Here is a 5,563-nt window from a genome sequence, read left to right as displayed (position 1 = left end):
AAAAAAAAAATCAATGGCAGTCAAATACTATTAAACTGTGCTTTCCTGTCTCCACCTTGATGAAAATTTATACAGGCTTTCCAAGCCTCACATATGAAAAGAGTAAGGAGTAGCTATAAACTAATACGTGTGAGACTGAAGTTTCCCAAGATGAAAGAATGCTAGGCATTATTATTTCTATACATGTTTCAACAGCACATGAGAATAACATACAGGTCAGCTCACATTATTGCAGCATTTCCTGTTCTAAGACACAGCTTAAGGCAAACTCTTAGAATGGTTAAGTAGGATGTATGCATTCCACAACTCTTGCCTAATTGAGTCACCCTTGTATACTTTCCTGTCCCTCCCTGCCACAAAGCATATTAAAATTGTATTAGTAATGCCATCTGTGATTTCCATGTGACCTAATATAAATTATGTTTTCTGTGGCCCCACAATTAAAAAACCATCATAAAACCATGTCAGTGAAGATCTTCCGTGAAGAAAACAGAAATGGGAGTTTAGATTAATTATACTGTGCTCTGGTGAGACCTAAGAGGAAATCTGATTCTGAGCTTTTTGATTAAAGAACACAGAGTGGGAAAGAGTCACAAGCGAGACCTGAGTGGCTGAGGTTTGACTTATTAACCTTGAAAGGTGAAGAACTTGATGTTAAAAATCAGGCTTCATCCAGCATCCTAACTCACATGTAGAAATGAGTTGCAACTCACTAGGCTTCATTCACTCATTCAGAATGAATCATCCTGCTCATCAAGATTGGCTACTTTTCCAAAAGTAACAATAAGAATACAAAGATACACAGCAAAGGTCTAAAGCTTCCATAAGAAAACTAGGAAAGTTGGGCACAGTAATGCAACACTTGAGTGTGAGTTATGTCTAAGGTTTCCAACAGATTGGGAATTTTAGGAACACTAAAAATGGTTTTGGAACCAGGTTTCCTGATTGAAACTTAAAGGGACATGGTTTTATACTTAAAGAAAAGCTTGAAGGCAGTGTAGTCTAGTGGATTTAGGAGACAGACCTGGGCTTAAATTCCTGCTGTGCCACTACCTAGCTGTGTGACCTTGGGCAAGTTGCTTAATTACCTTAACCTGTTTCTTCATTAGTACAATGCCTACTTAATAAGATTACAGTGAGAATTAAATATGACAATGTGTCTAAAATGCTTTGCACAATGCCTAGCCATAGACAGTCTAATTAAATAGTAACTATAATCATGGAGCTCTCCAGTGAAGAACTGGACTGCCCTGTAAGGTGGGAGGCACCCTGTCTCTAAAAGCATTCAACAAGCCGGTTGGTCCTGTAGCAGGGTGATATAAAATATTTCCTCCTACAAGGGTATGGAGAGTAGCAAGGGGTGGTGATTGGACTCTGATGAATGCATTCAAACCTAAGATTCTATGACACATTAATGCTTAAATTGCTTTACAAATATTGATTCTAAAATAAAATGGCCCCCCAAATATGCAAAACTAAAATTGCTGGACTACGGGGAAAAATGAACGCATCTACCTTTACAATGGGAGATGGATTGCTTGATCTATTTTATTTACTAACAGGTAAGAGAAATACTGACAGGGAAATACTGATGGGGAAATCTGAACATGAACATTAGTAAAGATACAGAATATCTGAAATACCAAGTTTGATTTATTTGCAAGTATCATGTATATCTATCTATTGGTGAATAAACATTCTTCTCTGGTTTTAAAAATATATAAAAATTGACCATAGACAAGCCATACAGCATGATCGGGCTACTGCACTCCAGCCTGAGTGACAGAGGGAAGACCCTGTCTCTTTCAAAAAAAAACAAAAAAAAACAGAGGAAAAAAGACTTCATAAAGAAAATGAAAAGATTTTGGACTAAATCCTGGATTGGGGAAAAAATAGCTCTAAAACATCTTAATGGAACAACTGGTAAATTTTCAATAAGAACTGCATGTTAGCTACTCCTACTATATCAATGTTACACTACCTAAATTTGAGCCAGGCTCAGTGGCTCATACCTGTAATCCCAGCACTTTGGGAAGCCAAGGCAGGTGGATCGCTTGAGCCTAGCAGTTGGAGACCATTCTGGGCAACATGGCAAAACCCCATCTCTAACAAAAAAATTCCAGGCGTGGTGGGGTGTGCCTGTAGTCCTAGCTACTCGGGATGCTGAGGTGGGAGCCTCACTTGAGCCCGGGAGGTGGTTACAATGAGCCGAGATTGCACCACTGTACTCCAGCCTGGGTGACAGAGTGAGACCTTGTCTCAAAAAACAAACAACCTCAATTGGAACATTTTTCTGTGACTATAGAAGAGAGTATCGTCGTCTTTGGAGACATATGCTACAAGGTACTCCCAAATGGTTCAGAAAAAAATATATATATATTGTATACATACTTTATATATATAGTATCTCCTACACACAAATATAGCAAACTGTGAACCTATGTGAAGGGCATACAGGAGTTCATTAATTCTGAAACTTTTTGATAAGGTTGATTTTTTTCAAAATAAGTCAAAAAAAAGTTTTTTATTTTAAAACACACACTATAAACAGGAAGATATCTGCAACACACACAATTAACGAGATTGTTATTCATTATATATACATATATGTTATATATACATTTATATATGTATATATATACACACACACACACCCCCTTAGAAGGGGAAGAGAAAACATGAAGGAATAATCAACATATTTCAAAGTGCTCAACCTCATCAGTAATTACGGAATGCAAATTAAGACAAAAACATGGTATTTATTCGGGGTAGACTAGCAAAAAGTAAGAAGTGTGAAAATAACCAGGATTAGAGAGAATTGTGGTCGGTACTGCCGGCAGTATAGATTGGTACAACCACTTTGAAAACAATTCTGCATTATCTTTGAAAGCTGAACAGCCCCCATAGCCTCTGATGCCGTAGTGCTGCTCCTAGTTTCAAATTAGAGTCCAGCGCATGTACAGAAGGTGATCAAGAATGCTCCTACTAGCCCTATTAGTAATTACTAGGGGCAGATTCAGGTTTTGTGGGATATGAGCTTATGTAAGTAGAGAAGAGTGAGGCTTTTAAAGAAAAAGATTCAGAATTATGAATAAAAATTAGGTTCAAAAGTGAATATTTTTTATAATGGCAAAAGAAATTACAACAATTACAAATTTCACAAAACCCAGGAAAAGAGTTCTGTCATAGGTATGTGACCTACAAACTTGGGAAGTCTGATACATTTAGTCTGTGTGGTTCCCATTAATAAAGAAAATACTTAAAGCGCATTTATAATCCTACCCGCTACAGTATTGAATACATCCCCAACAGGAGAAAACTTCCTTTTGACTAGGCAGTAAGAAATAAATGTTCTGTTAATACACTTAACAACTTGGATGAATCAAAAAAACAAATGTTGAGAGATAAAAAGCAATTCCAGGCTATATATAATTTTATAAAGCTCAAAAAGAAAAATACACCAATACACAGTTAGGAATGCATCCAAATATGATAAAACCACTAAAAATGGCAAAAAGGGACAAAACAGAAGATAGTGGTGCTGAGCTAAGAGGCCAGGAGTAGAATCCTGGAGATGCATGGATACATGCTAAATACTGATAACGTGGTGGAGTGATACTTTCATTAGTATACTTTACATTTTACATATTTGGTAAATAGCTATTTTGTATGTATCGAATATTACATCGAAAATATTTACTTAAGGCACCTGAATGTAAGCTGGCTTCCCTCCTTCCTCTCCCATGCTGTCTCCTCTCTCCCAAACTGCTTGGGACACGTGGCTCCAGAGGTTGGCAAAACAGGGAAATGTCAGCCCACAAGGACCAAGAACTGTGACTTGTGTTACTTTCTTGTTGGTGTTGGGGCTGGGGGGGGAGGGGTGCGGGGTGCGGTGGTGCAGGAAATATTATCCAGCATATCAAATACGCCACATCAAGCTGACTCTGTTTGAATTTTGAGTGGCTCCACTTGCTAAAGCCAGAAAAGGGTTTTTGGGCCCAAAGGGAAGAAGTGCCCCTCCCTTTTACACTCACACTTCCCACTTTCTAAGGGTGCCAGGCCCCCGCGCCGCCCTGCTGCTTCTTTGCGTACGTTCCGACTCTTTTCCACCAGTCCCAGCCCACTCGATTACGTAAATTCTTCCAAATTCCCAAACGCGCCCCTCAGTCCAGAATCCGCCCGGTCCCGACCTGTTCCGAGATTTACCGCCAGCCCAGAGCCGGGCGGGGGCGTGGAAAACGCGAGGAGCCTTCCCGCCCCTCTCCTTATCCCTCCCTCCCAAGCCACTGCCGGCTCCAGCCAAGCCCCGCCCCCACGGTGGCCCCGCCTCCCCACCGCCTGGAAAGGGCGCTGCAGCCCCCTCCCAAAACCCGGAGAAGTGGATTGTGCGCTCCGCTCCGCACCACTAGTCCCGGGCCGCCGTCCTGACGAGCGGGTCAGGGCTTGCCGGGCGGAAGCCTGGCCTGGAGCCTGGAAGGGGGAGCCGGCCCCGAGCGGGAGCGGACGCGGCCTCAGGCCTGCGCTGGTGAGCGTGCCCCGGAAGCCCAGGCCCCTGGCCGTCCTGCTGCCCTTTCTCCTGGACCCCGGCCGCTAGGCCGCGGCGGGAGAACGGCTGCCTCTGCGCGGCCCCCCTTGCGTCCTTACAGTTCCCCGTGTCCCAGGCCTCTACCCGGAACCGGAGCCCCGCCCGTCTCTTAGCAGCTCCATGACGTGAAGCGCCTCGGGGTGCGGTGCCGCCGGGCGTGGGTGGGAGGCAACGCCCGAGGGGAGGGCCCGCCAATATGCGAGGGTGCGGGGGGCGTTGGCGAGAATTGGAGGCTGCGCCGCTGCCCGCCCGCCCAGCAGGAGCACGTTCCCTTTCGCCATTGGAAGACTTTGAGTTCCAAGCTTTTTCCAGCTCACATAGAGCCGTCCCTGCGCTGCCCGCCACCCCACGTACAGTTGCATTTCTGTTGGAATTTTTCTGGAAGTTGGAATCTGGCAATTTAAACAAAGAATTTTTGTAAGAAAAACATTTGTTAGGATATTTGATAGTCCCCAGATTAGGTTAAAAGTCTTCCCAATCACTGTAATTTTGCAAAGATATGTTTTTGGTGTAAATAGGTATAGATCGGGGTTGATGAAAAGAATCAAACTCAGAAAAATATTTGAAGAGATTTATTTTAAGCCAAATACAAGCGACCATCGCCAGTGACAGTCCTCAGTAGGTCCTGAGAACATGTGCCCAAGGCAGTTGGGGTACAGCTTGGTTTTATGTATTTTAGGAAGGCATGAGACATCAATCAAATACATTTAAGAAATACATTGGTTTGGTTTAGAAAGGCAACTCAAAGCCGGGGCTTCCAGGCTATAGGTAAATGTAAACATTATCTGGTTGACGGTTGAGGTTATAAAAAGGAATGCTCAGGCTAAAGATAAAGGATTGTGGATACCAAGTTGTGCAGAGGAAGCTCTTAGCAGACTTTAGAGAGAGCAGGTTGTAAATTGTTTTATATTGGACTTAAAAGGGTTCCTGGCTCTTAGTTGATTATCTCTTGGATCTGGGAAGGAAGGAAGGAAGGAA

The 5,563-nt window shown here is 42.9% G+C and overlaps 1 protein-coding gene across 2 annotated transcripts in view; it reads left to right on the top strand.

Annotated features, from left to right (window-relative positions):
* Positions 1 to 4,315: 4,315 nt before the first annotated feature.
* DDX59 (DEAD (Asp-Glu-Ala-Asp) box polypeptide 59) overlaps positions 4,316 to 5,563 on the top strand; it is a 39,098-nt gene continuing 37,850 nt past the window's right edge. For both annotated transcript variants that reach the window (XM_011931707.1, XM_011931706.1), the window contains exon 1: positions 4,316 to 4,525. The gene's annotated coding sequence lies outside the window, so the exon portion shown is untranslated. The remainder of the gene's footprint in view (positions 4,526 to 5,563) is intronic.

The sequence above is a fragment of the Colobus angolensis genome, unplaced genomic scaffold (genome assembly GCF_000951035.1).
Source record: "Colobus angolensis palliatus isolate OR3802 unplaced genomic scaffold, Cang.pa_1.0 Scaffold91, whole genome shotgun sequence".
NCBI classification, from domain to species: Eukaryota; Metazoa; Chordata; class Mammalia; order Primates; family Cercopithecidae; genus Colobus; species Colobus angolensis.
This window is presented reverse-complemented; position numbering and strand designations above follow the sequence as displayed.